Source organism: Mixophyes fleayi, chromosome 6 (genome assembly GCF_038048845.1).
Source record: "Mixophyes fleayi isolate aMixFle1 chromosome 6, aMixFle1.hap1, whole genome shotgun sequence".
Lineage (NCBI taxonomy): Eukaryota > Metazoa > Chordata > Amphibia > Anura > Limnodynastidae > Mixophyes > Mixophyes fleayi.
The window spans coordinates 45,941,726-45,954,548 of NC_134407.1; the positions used below are offsets into that span (position 1 = coordinate 45,941,726).

At 38.7% G+C, this 12,823-nt stretch overlaps 1 protein-coding gene and 1 long non-coding RNA gene across 4 annotated transcripts in view; one reads left to right on the top strand and one right to left on the bottom strand.

Moving 5' to 3' along the window:
• SGMS1 (sphingomyelin synthase 1) overlaps window positions 1-12,823 on the bottom strand; it is a 186,105-nt gene that overhangs the window by 79,733 nt on the left and 93,549 nt on the right. For all 3 annotated transcript variants that reach the window (XM_075216390.1, XM_075216386.1, XM_075216387.1), the window contains one exon: window positions 6,106-6,184. The gene's annotated coding sequence lies outside the window, so the exon portion shown is untranslated. The remainder of the gene's footprint in view (window positions 1-6,105; window positions 6,185-12,823) is intronic.
• LOC142160245 (uncharacterized) lies at window positions 410-2,024 on the top strand. The gene is made up of 2 exons (XR_012693113.1): window positions 410-577; window positions 1,744-2,024. It is a non-coding gene; the product is annotated as an uncharacterized LOC142160245 (long non-coding RNA).

A 12,823-nucleotide genomic window follows, 5' to 3' on the forward strand; every position in this document is an offset into this window, starting at 1 on the left:
TTACTGACAGACACTTCCCTGAATGGCACAAGACTTATGCAGCAGCAAAGGCATTAACTAAAGGAGGGCCTGCAAAGGAGATGCCAGGAAAGGCCAAAAGCCAAGAAGGGTAAAAAAAAAAACCTTCCCCAAACACCCACTCGGTGTGTACGGATGTACACCGTGTTTGATAATGTAACTGCCCCACCCACTTTTGCGACAAACTGTGCCATCTTGTCCTTTCCTAGCTTGCCTCCTCTATCTCCTAGAAGCAAGATAGGAAAAGCAGGCAAATATGCTTAAGATGCAGTGTACTCCTGTTTCTATACTTTTGCCTTTATGCTGGAAAAAAGGCCATGAAATGCTATCAGAATTAAAGTAGCCTGGCACTTTAAATGCCTGTTACGTACAAAATGGATTTTGTGCTGTGTTCAGAATATCTTTAGCAAGAACGGCAGCCAAATATTCAATCCCCTGATGTCATCTTGGAACAGAAAGCAAGTCTCACTGTGACCAGCGGCAATCTCTAAATAGGCTCTAATGGCTTCATCAATGACAGCCCCAGGAAAATTTCTGTCTCCGGCACTACAATCCACAGGTTAAAAAATGCAATGCCAAATGCATTTAAAGATACAGTTGTTTTTTTTCTCCAAAACATTTCCTTATTAACAGTGAATAGTTCCAGAGAAGATAATACTTTGATTTATACAAGACTATTGCTTTAAGGTGAATTGTAATTGGTCTTGTTCTTTGCTCATTTCATCTGCAGGTAGATCAGGGTATGGCAAGCATGGGCACACAGCTAGTTTCTTTTAAGAGAAATCAACTGCTCACATTATAAATATGGTTTATATTAAAAAAAGTCTGTAGCCAGCAGAAAACCAGAGTAAAGAAAAACCTATTACTGTCATTTATGATGCTCAGTTCTTTGGCGCATAAATTGTGTCATTGCTCCTGAATATTATAGATTAAAAACTTGCAAAGTGGCCCAGTTACCTCTGTTTGTTAAATCTGCTGTTACACCAACATTTTACTATCATCTCCCCTCCTGAATTACTACGGAGTATGAAAAAAAAAACACTGTATGCTCATAGAATGTTGGTCTCACATCTAGGTATGTTTTACACAAATGACCACTTTAAACTGAGTTATGTCCATTTAAGACATAAACAAACAACCAGTAAATGAGATTTTAAAAGACAAAATGGCTTAATTGAAACCTAAATAGCAATAAATCTTTACTTAATCACCATAATGGCCCAACAACTGTAAAGAAATGAACATTCAGGATTTAGTGGATTAACAGCACTAAGTAAGAGCAGGGTAGACCTTCTATTTGTGATGTCTCTGTTTTGATAACAAGCAAAATAATCAACTTTCACTTTAAATGGAATCTGTATACTCTGATATAGGGCTGTGACACATTGATGTAGCGCACACATGAATATTGGACGTACCAATTTGACCTCAAGTGACAATTTAATTTGTTACTTTGCAAAGTAGGCAGAGAGAGGAAGTAGTAATCAACTGTGCTAAAGTTATTTAAAGTCTCGTTCACTCAGAAATCTTGTTTATGTCAGCCATGTGCCAAATGTAGGCTTCCAAGTTGGCAAATATGAAAACATTTTACCTACATCTCTGCCACCAAACCAGCAGTGTCATATTGATGGACACTGCTGACTTTTCAAACTGCATCTGATCTCTCACAAGAACAACCAAGCTTATAGCAGTGTGCTGACATATACTGTTTCAATTACGTTCTAGATGCGGCAGTTTGGAAGGAAGACATAACTGGAACTCATCATGCATGCTCAGAACTACAGATGCCAAGAGAAGGGCTCTTGAGCATAGATAATCAGGGCCATTCCACCAACTATCTATTCAAAATGGCGGCTGGAAGATGGGCAAGTACACCAGAAATAGCCAAGATGAGAAAGCTGTAGTAAAGAAAATACTGTATTTTTAAAATAAATTGCAATTTAAATGTCCATATAGAAGACGGATGATGGCTCGCTTAAAATAAACGCAACCTTTTTTGCATATCATCAAGGGGCATTTATGAAACAAGGTGAAGAGATAACTGCAAAAAAGAAGGTGTAACTCGTATCAACCAATCAGATTATTTACTTTAACTTTCTAAACTCTACTGGACAGGATCTGGTTGGTATGAGTTAGCCCCTGTGAAGATACAATGCACAGGATTCTTGGGAGCCACAAATTAAAATGATTCTATTTTTAAAAAGTACTAGCAAATAAATGCACATGAAAGGAAAATTAAAATCTATATATAGCGAAGACATGATAACAGCTAGCAAATATATCGTTTCCCATGAAGAATCAGCAGGTATGACCTACCTAAAAAATTCTTTATGTATGTGTTAGAGATAATATGTGAAACATCTAAGAAATGCTAAGCTTATAAGCCTCTCCCAGAAAATTACCATTTAGAATGACGAGTTGAAACTTTAATTTACATTTCAAAGGTTCTCCATACTTGCTATATTAAAAGACAACTTAAAATACGGAGATATTACAATAACAGATATGGCGGACATGTACAGAACAAGACTTGATGGGAAATTACACCTAAGAGGCTCCTTTTGTTAAAGATTGTCTTACCGAAGTGCCCTTTATGTTCAAAGGCATTATACAGGGCTTACAGACACATTTAACTTAACAGAAAAAAGTAAAAGAAAAAAAAAAAGTCATGTTATGAAAATAAAGGGAAACATATTTTTATCCTTCTAAAATATATTAAAATATTTACATTAGTTGCCATTTATTTTTAACATATAGTCAATTTGTGAAATGTTCTAAAGATGCCAAATTCAATCTGTGTGTAATTAACAGATCCACTTTGTGAAACAATCAATTGCCTGATATGGCGGTGACAGCTGATCGTGCCAATGACAAGCAGCTAACCAACTCTGAGCAGCCATGACAGGACCAATCTGCCTTTATCCTTAATTTGGTTATTTAAAAGTATGGTGTATTCTCCAAAGGTCACATGGTCATTTTTATTGATCGTGACATTACAAAGAATCTGTAATAATAGGGGGCTCCTCTGGGTGTAAAAACATATGTACAGGGTATGCAATCACTGTGGGGTCAATCATCCACAATTAGCTCAGCGCATATACAATGCCTATTCTGGAATAATTATTGCGGAGATGCTCTCGTTCATCTAGTCCCAGATTATGTTTGTACCTTCAGAACCATGTGTACCACATATCCCTCCGTATCCGCTACCTTTTTGTGCTGACCCCTGTACTGGCTCCCTATATGCTCCAAAGTCCTGTCCTCTATATACGAAGCCATCCATTCTCCATAAATTGCTAGCCAAACGCTTCAAATTATTTTCATTGTTCAAGTTACCTTAACAATCGCCATTAGGCTTTTGTCGCTATATCCAACTCATTCTGAAGCTCATATCTCCATCTAATTTAGATAATCTCTAGGTAACACCTCAATCTCATATTTACTCCCTCCCTATGGACCTCTTCACAATCTTCACCTATTGTACAGCACCATCGTACGTCCTTATTACAGTGTTCTAAGCCTATCGATTGGAAAACTAAAATAACTGCTGATTAGAAGTGACTGAAGAAGAAACTCAGAGAAAGAATATGTTCCTTTGCCTTATCTCCAACTCTATGCCTGTACCAGGAGACCAATATGGTCAGTAGACCAGTCTAACCAACTCTGCAGCACGTGGGGCCAAGAAAGGAAAGATGAATGAATGTACCCTGCCCTAAAACAACATATTTCATCTATAAAGAGTACGCAATTCATGCAAATCATGTTTAGCCCTAAGCCATAGCTATATAGACGTCACAGGGACGAGTTTCACTAGTTTTATGGTCAGAAACACTCTGACTACAGAACACTAAAAGGTCACATCAGAAAACAAAAACAGCACTGCAAAAAGTCTTCCAAACTTTTTTTTTTTAAATCTAGATTATTGCATACTAGCTTTAAATATAATTTGTATTTCAAGATTTACTGAACAACTCGAAAATCATCATATTTATTTACTTATTTATTTTCACCAATCCAGTAAAATGTTTCCGGAAACAGGCTACTTTTGGCAGACCAAACAGATATAGACTGGAAATCCCTTATATATATATGCAGAGCTGGCAAAGGATAGGGACAAGTGTGAGAATAACAGTTTAGAATGCAGGCAACAAGCTAGGATCAGTGGACATTAAGGGCTAGATTTACTAAACTGCAGGTTTGAAAAAGTGGGGATGTTGCCTATAGCAACCAATCAGATTCTAGCTTTCATTTATTTAGTACTTTCTACAAAATGACAGCTAGAATCTGATTGGTTGCTATAGGCAACATCTCCACTTTTTTAAAATCGCAGCTTAGTAAATCTAGCCCTAAGAGACCGTATGAAAACTAGTAAAATGGTGAAGATAGGACAAATATAAATATACAGCCTTCCTGAATTGCTGTTTCTGGGATTCACAGACAGGGATGGAAGGATCCAAAATGTGCCAAAGGATCTGCTTCTGGGACATAGCACATGCTATTCAGAGAAATGTCAGCGGGCACTTGTGGAGGGTACAGAACCCGCCCTCACTAGAAAAGATGAGTTCTACAATTCATTAATTTCAATGTATGAATTTTTAAAATTTGTTTCATTACATATATTCTTTATAATATACCAGGTACTTATTGGTTAATTTCTAGGATCAACACCAGGGATCATAGCGTGATTTTCTCAAGAGACCAAGCATTGCAGATAAGCCTATGCAGCATTTTTATTACATTAGTCTGATTAAGCCACACGTTACTACACGTATACTACACTAATGAGCTCTGTCCTGTTTTTACTACTTTATATGTAATTTGTAAGAGAGTGTAAACTGCTTCTAAAATAAAAGAAAAATGAAAAGAAAAAAAAATTCACCTATTCAATATTTTTCAACACAATGAATTAATAACGCCTTCCTGACAACTTATAATAAAATGCCTTCCAGGATGTTTTAACTAAAGACGATTATATCTTTTGAAACCCCTTGAGTCATTAGAAAGAGGCTTAAGACATTTAGATTAAACAGAGTCTAGTGTGCTAGACAACTGGCTGCACGTGATTCTCCAGCTGACAATCATATTTCTCCCGTACGGTAGTCCAGGAGATAACAGAAACAAAGACAATTGACGCTGCAAAGAGTAAAAGTCGACACAGCATTTAAATGGAGGGGACCTCTACTACTGGGAATATATTTCTCATGTATCCCCCAAAAAATTTGCAACAACCCCAAAAATAAATATAAATAAAAATAAATATATATATATATATTTTTTTTTTTTTAAAGGATGTTTTTATTAAGTTTAACGGTTAAAATACCACATTAACAGCAGTCTGAAATTCAGTGTGTCAGGTTTAATAAATATAAGGATTCTAACTATCATTTCTGAAGATATTTTAGTTGAACTAACTTATGCTCCTTTAAAAAAGAACATTCTTTCATCTAGAATATTGATTAATGACAGGTTTAGCACACAAGCCATATAAAGGTTAGGAACATAAAGTATGAAGGGGAGAGGGTGCAGTAGGCCTCTCGTTGTACTCAGAATTCACAGGAGAATCCACAAGTCTAGACTTCAAGACCTAGATCAGATCTTCCTACCTCTGAAGCTGTGTTTGTGGGTCATTTTGGAGAAGTCCAGTTTCGTTGATTGGAAACACGTTTTGATTTGTGATTTTGTAATATTTTTTCATAGTTTCAATGAAACTTTCACAAACTCATTTTTTTACTATTCTGTTCATTAGGCCCAACAATTATTTTTAAATCAGTTAACACTGGATTATGTTTCAGCTGCACTATTGCTAGTGGAAGACTGTCCTGTTCTCTTAGTTTAATTTTAATTTTCTTACTGTTGTTCTATTAAACTACATCAGTGACTGGCGTCAAAGAATGTTCTTTAACACGCATAACCTGCCTAATACATATGGACCACATAGATCAAGAAGGCCTACTTGATCTAAGGTGGTTAGTGGTGTTGTAACACAAAAAAAACCCAAAAAACAGAAAAACTTTCTATATAGATCATTTTACAACTTCATTAGGTTACATATACAGGAAATCAAATGTTCAGCACAAGTAGTCTTACCTTCAAAGGGATTTTCACGATCTGCTCCTTTCTCCATTTAGATCCATGTTCAATTCTTTGTCAATGTCAATTAGTATTACTATAGACAAAAACAAAACACATAAGAATAAACAATAATACAAACAGTATAATAATTATTTTTCCCAACTAAACCTGCCACCACACTATAAATCTAAAAAATATCTTAATAGGCAGTAACGGTAAGAAATAAAAAATATTTAGTTTAGTTAAATTGACCACTATAACCCCTCCTTCCCACCCCACCCCCAAAACATGACATTTTAAAATAACCCATGTAAAATTAAAAGACAAATTGAAATTTACTTTAGGAATTAAACCATTTAGGTTTGCTAGATTTTGATTCATAAACAAAGCTTATATTAGTGGTAAACATAAGGAGAACCTGTCACTTACACACGGTGGAGGAAGACAATGTGTTTACTGCACATTCATAGTAAACACAGCCTACCAATTCATTAGCAGATTGTGACATCACTGAGGCACAATCTTCCAATGAAGTGATGTCACTAATGAAGTGATGTCACTAGCTTCTAGTGAACACATGGCTGAATCAATATTCTGAGAAGTCAGCATAACAAAATAGCTGCCTCCAGCCTAGAGTAATAGATGATGATGATGATGATGATGAGGGTCTGCCCATGCAGACCCTAAGGTTTAGGGTTTAGGCATGGGGCAGACCTCTAACCTTCAAAAGAGCCACAAATAACCCTTAATCTCAGTAATAAGTTGAATCAATACATTTAGTCAAGGAAAGAGACACAGCTATCTGTAATAACATAATCAGCAGCCATTTTAAACAAGTGTTACAAGCTATAACAAATCTGACGTAAGGCAAGTAGGAGTTGGGGGCTGCAGGTGAAGGCTCAGGGGGCTGCAGGTGAAGGCTCAGGGGGCTGCAGGTGAAGGCTCAGGGGGCTGCAGGTGAAGGCTCAGGGGGCTGCCTGGTTTAGGAGGAGAGTGCAAATGAAAGTTATTTGAAAGATCTATGTGTCGTTCCCATAAAGAAATCTAAAATATACTACAAAACATATATAAATGAACACAGTTTCAGATGGCACAGGAAAGCCGGTCTTGTGCATTTTTACATTCCTTTGCCTCTACTTGGAGGCATTTGTAAGACTGTTAAACAATATGGGGCAAGAAAAGGCACTACATGAGGGGCCCCAATATACGAATTAGCCAAGCATGGAAAGAACCTATATAAATGGGTTGAGATAATTTCCTTACTGACTTGTACATGCCCCCCTACAACTTTAACACAAGCCTGGTTTCCTCAGTAACTATATATGGAATGTTTTACAATATTTCTCTGTGCTTCACTTTCAGAATTCTCCTCTTTGTGTAAAATACAGACAACGATGACAAGGCGCTTTAGGCACAAAATAGAGAATATAATAAGAGCATAGTTTGGGTGTATTGCTTAAAGATACAACTTGAGTAAGGAGAACACTGGAAGGGTGAAATACAATTGTGTTTGGTATAATCATGGTTTATTTATTGCTACCAAATTCTTGCCAGACACAATTCCCCAAATCTATCTTTACGCTCCAACTATTCGTTCTGTATGATCTGTATTTGAATGCATACTACCTGTATTGCTTTAAAAACACTAAGGGGTATATTTACTAAACTGCGGGTTTGAAACAGTGGAGATGTTACCTATAGCAACCAATCAGATAGTCTTTTTGTAGAATGTACTAAATAAATGATAACTAGAATCTGATTGGTTGCTCTAGGCAACATCTCCACATTTTCAAACCTGCAGTTTAGTAAATATACCCCTAAATATTTATCTTACAAATAAAACGCACTATTACTGAAATAAACTGAATTTAGTATTTTTCTGGTAATAAATGGTCTGATGTATGTAACTAAATGTACATATAGCTGTTCCTGCCTGCACATACGTAGAATGTTGACAGATTATGTGGTACTTTTTCTGTGCTTACACAGTGCTCGTTGGGTGGCCGCTCCCTTTTGCATTAATGAGCACTTAGACTTTATCCTTGTGGACATTTACATGGTTCACTGTACAAAACAAGCAAAACTAAGCCTTGTTCTATTATCCACATTCTGTGAGCTCCAGCAAGCTGTTCTGTAGGGTTATGTTGTAGAAAATCTGTCCCCACCAATGTGTTACATAGTACTGTGTGCACTATGTATTTAGACAAAAGACCAGGACAACAAAAACCCACAGAACCACAATACAGGATTTCTCTGCGACTGGAAGACAACACATGGTACAGCGTGAAATGTTAAAATGGCTGGCAATGATGAGAAGGGAAACACTGATGGGCATAGGGTGCTGGATGCTACATGGGGAAGGATGGGCAGCAGAGCATCAAATGCTGGCTGACACAACCAGTGTTCTCCCCAGCACCTATTTCCTGGCTGCCCCACCCGGGTGTATTTACTTACCACCCGGCTCTTGGAGCCCAACAGAGTCTTATTATAAAATAATAAACCATTGTTTCTCCTATTAGAACAGGCACTATGTGAGCACTACAGCCAGCAGTATGTGTTAGACCACTGACCACCAGCCTGACCAGTCCTGCCATGTTTCATTATTATTGCAAAGTATTACAACTGCCCCACCCGGCTAGCATAATTTTCTGGGGAGAGCACTGACAACAATTCTGTGTGCACTCAGGGAAAGGGGATTGAACTGACTGACAGTGACTGAGCTAGTGGAGGAACCAGGTGGCAGTCCGTGCAGGAGAAGAACAGAGCAGGGACTGCGCAGCGGGGCCTGTCGGAGAGCGTGGAGGAGAACGGCAGCAAGCTGCCGCTACAGAACCTGCAGGTCTGTCTGAGTGGGGACAGAGTGGTGTCTCAATTAGGAATAAAGATACATTTGGGAGCCTATTCAACAAGGATGGTGGCGGTACATGTGCCGCCACAATACTAGTCCTGTTATCGCCATCTATGAACGGCTTTGACACATGGAAAACATTGAGGAAAAAAATACTTTATTATTGAATAAAGCAATTTTTCATTGTTTAAGTGGGTTTTCTTTAAATATTTTGTTATCTATTCCATGTGCATGCATGAACCAGCTTGCTGGCTGACATATCCGCAGGGACTGGTCCAGCAAAACGGTAGGTTAATCCTTACAGCTCCGGCTCAGTACCGCTCAGCTGCCCCAGCAATATATCATCTTGATATATTGTGACAATATGTGAATTCTGTATCGCTGTAATAAAAAAAATAAAAAAATCATTCTGATAATCGAATTTTGACACGTAAGCCCCATAGTGCTCAAGGCACTACGCAAAAACAAAATTTAATTGTTAAGTATTGAAAGTCCAATTTGTAAGTACAGTGCTGGGGAATATGTTGATATAATGTGAGGATTCTCATAATCATCATTTATATAGCGCCACTAACTCCGCAGCGCTGTACAGAGAACTCATTCACATCAGTCCCTGCCCCATTGGAGCTTACAGTCTAAATTCCCTAATATAGACACACACTCACACACAGACACAGACAGACAGAGAGGGAGGGAGAAACTAGGGTCAATTTTGATAGCAGCCAATTAACCTACCAGTATATTTTTGGAGTGTGGGAGGAAACCGGAGCACCCGGAGGAAACCCACGCAAACACAGGGAGAACATACAAACTCCACACAGATAAGGCCATGGTCGGGAATCGAACTCATGCCCCCAGTGCAGTGCTGTGAGGCAGAAGTGCTAACCACTAGGCCACTGTGTCAGTGCGACTTCTTTTCTTCTTAAAGCGACAATGTCAAACCCCGCAGGTTAAGTGTTGAAACACTTAACCAAACACTGCCGCTTTAAATTAAGAGGAAAAGAAGTCGCACTGATGTTAAAATCTCTTGACGGACACCTCAGTAGTCGGACTCATTTGCGGTCAGCATCCTGCGCCAATTGGACATCTGCAACTTCGGTATACAGGCAAGTCTGCTTTTCTTTACATCGTTTTTTTACAGATTCGTCTTTTATTTGGAGAACTTCTCGGTGTCGGAATATTCCTCACCAAGAATGCGTACCCCACCCCTGTATAGCGCTACAGGAAATGATGGCGCTATTTAAATAAATGTTGATGATAAAGTAGCATTTGGTCTGTGATGTAGGTAATTTTGATATGTACACTTTTTCAGCAAAAATCATTATCAATTCTCTATTCTAGAGTAACTCCAGTTTTATACCACACTTGGTTGTAACCTCAAAACGTCTTCAGCAGTACTTGAAAACACAGCAGTAAGTGACCCCCGCTGTCAAACACACGTGCTATTGTTGCACTGCAGACACTGTTCTAAAACCGGTCATTTTATTCATGTCAGATTACATTGTATAACACAAAACAGCTGTCACAATTAGAGATGATTGCGTATAATTTAAAGCCGCACAGTTCTGAAACAGGAATAGAGATTCATACTGCAAAGAAAACCAGAATTCCCATGACCTCCCCGCGGCCGGCTATTCCATCACTCCAAACAAATAGCAGAGCTGTGTGGTCCCGTCTGATCCTGACGAGATCACTCCAGGTCAGTCTAAGAGAAGCCAAAGCCCAAATCAACACAGCTGCTCACAAAACATGGCCGAGAAGAGATGGGTGTCGGGTTTGCTTCAAAACATACATTCAGTGCAATTATTTGTCTTGACCTTTTCTTTTATGTAACATTTATGTTTCTCACTGAGAGCAAACAATTTGGTGCATTGGTGATTCCAAGTTAGCTGGATATGAGAAAAACATAAAACTGTGCTTCCTAGCAATTTAATGTTGCCAAGTGCAAAATGAATCACTTGGGGGGGTACTGACACTACCCTGCTATGAACTAGATAGACTTGATGCAGAGGTTAACGAGGTATGTTTATGTCAGAAAGTGAATACTAACAGCAGTTTTATCAAGTATAAATATGATTTTAAGAAAGATAATGCAAATCCCATGAGCCAGGTAGCTAACAGATTGTAAAAATGTATTAGTTACACTTAACTTTTAGAAATAATTTAGATTATTTAAAACGTACCTCTATACGCTTCCCGATCACCATTCTAAGAAGACTCCCTGCTCACGCTCCCCCTGCCCACCCCACCCATTGTCTCAGTTAGTTTCCTTGCCCCTCTAGAATGTTACCTCTCACAAGCAGGGTCCTCCCTACCTCCCATCCTCACCTTCTTGTCTTCTTATAAAGGTTGTATTCTCTGCCATAGTTTGTTCTATTGCTGTATTTGTATTATGTTCTGTGTATTGCTGACTGTATGGCGCTGCAGAATTTGTTGCGCCTCAAACAAATGATGATGAATTTGATGTCAATGGATGAACATTATCTCTGGATAATTAAAAGATTCTGCTGGCTCCTGATTTCTACAGTATTTTGTACACCCTTTAAAAAATACAATGAGAAGCTGCAATGTGATTCCGGCTTCTGATTGGTCCTCCCACATACATACCATGTCAATACATAACACAGTCCCAGTTTTTAGCCAGAGCATAAAGACTAGTCATTGAGCCAGGAGAAAAATGGGTGCACAAAAAAGCCTCCTGGGCGCCGAAATAACGCTTCAGTGTACCCTCTTATTATCATACCCATTCTCTACACCCAATGGCAGTAAAATGTATTAATTCCACTATATGCATCCTCCAGGTAAGGTCATGTGGTGGGACGGGGGTGTGACACTGCTCACTGCTGTGCATTCCCACAATTCATGGTAAGTGCACAGCTGGGGCAGGACCCGGATTCCGTCATAAGCCCTCCCTCTGCCGGAAGGGTGCCTGTACTTCTAGGAGTCTGGGAGCCTCACAGACATTCCGGGAGAATAGGCAAGTGTGATTAAATGTCATCCTTTTTATAGCGCCACCCTTGCATAGCTCATTGTGGCCTGTGTTTTATACTGCTTTTTCAGTAATTTATGAAGTTATATAAAGCTGTATAAATACTATGTATACATGGGAAAACAGTATTATTTAATAAAAACTTAACAATGACTAGCCGTGTGTGTGTGTGTGTGTGTGTGTGTGTGTGTGTGTGTGTGCGTGTGTGTGTGTGTAAAAGTGGTGGAAGGGGAGGGTAAAAATTATGCCTCAAAAACAAAAAAAAAGAATCTCACTAGTTCTCTCCTAGGCAACAGTCTGAGATCTAAACCTTCTACTTCATTAAATTGAGTTTGTACATTAACCTTAAATTCACAAGAAGCTCACTGTATAAAGATGTTTTAATCAGTCTTCCTACTCATGTCAACCCATTGTAAAATTAAACACATGGCAGGATAGCTTTCAATCCTTTACAAAAGAGAATACACAAAATGTGCAGTCCATGGTATAGCAGAATTAACAATAGGACAGCTCCCAATTCTGTACAAGCTAGAACACAAGGCACAACAACACTCTTTACACCCCACCGCATAATTCAAGCTTTCAAAACCATATGAGACATGAGTTGAGTATGTGACTGTAGTCGCAATGTCGACATTAAAATGTCACAAACAGCCTGCAGACAAGTGTGTGGTCCCCCAAATTTACTAATACCACCACTAGGCTCTGGCGTTGGGTCCTCCTGTCATAATGACAACCAATCTAAGGGTGGTCAGCATGGGGCGGGATTCCCTAGGTAGGTAGGGTCCGCAAACAAAAATTGGAGCCCCATTCCCATAGTGAAAGAACTAAGGCTCTTCCCACACCCCTGGGAGTTGGTTGTGGGGTAATAATAAATACTTTTTTGGAGATAGAGA